We start from the raw sequence: 725 nt of genomic DNA on the forward strand, positions 1-725 counted from the left end.
TGGATTGAACTTCTCTGCTCTCACCACAAGCACTGCTCTCTGTCCTGCTCCCTCTGGACAGCCAGCTCCCAACTCTGCTGCAGTGTGCAGGGAAAGCAGGGAAATAGCCACGGGATCAAACATCCTCAGAAGTAACAGGGTCCGGGAACCAAGCAGCCCCCAAGGGAAGAGGAAAAGCCACGATGATCCTCAACTGGACTCAGGAAATAACCAAGAAAAGGTTACGATGCAGTAACCCTGCCAGTCACAGGCTCACTGTCGAGGAATTTTTCCACTCCTAGTACTACCCACACTGTTTTTTGTTTTTTTTTTTTCACACCTGATCATAGTTCTTTTTTCATATTCATACAACAGAAGAGGCAGGTATTTTTCTTGTCTTCCTTCTCAAAAAAAAAACCTCCTGCAAACTGGCAAACAATAATTCATTACCAAAAGTAGATTTCCCAGCTCTAAAAACCTGTCTTTCTTTTAAAATATCTGTTGAAGAGTAGATGTGGGTTATTTTTCACTTACGGCATTTTTGTGTTGAAAATTTCATTTTTTATTTTCAAAATTTATTATTTAATCTTGTGTTGACAACCATCATTTTTACCACAAAATATTCCATACAGTTTAAATATTTTATTTGCCAATGAATTACAGAGCACTCTGCCCACAAGAAACAATACTTGCCAGCTCCAATAATTTTTTTTTAACCTATAAATTTCTGCTATTACACAGACTTT

General features: G+C 38.5%; 1 protein-coding gene across 1 annotated transcript in view; it reads right to left on the reverse strand.

Annotated features, from left to right (window-relative positions):
* Positions 1–725, reverse strand: part of UROS (uroporphyrinogen III synthase) — a 9,716-nt gene that overhangs the window by 4,149 nt on the left and 4,842 nt on the right. The window lies entirely within an intron of this gene.

Source organism: Pterocles gutturalis, unplaced genomic scaffold (genome assembly GCF_000699245.1).
Source record: "Pterocles gutturalis isolate BGI_N339 unplaced genomic scaffold, ASM69924v1 scaffold12202, whole genome shotgun sequence".
Classification (NCBI taxonomy): Eukaryota; Metazoa; Chordata; class Aves; order Pterocliformes; family Pteroclidae; genus Pterocles; species Pterocles gutturalis.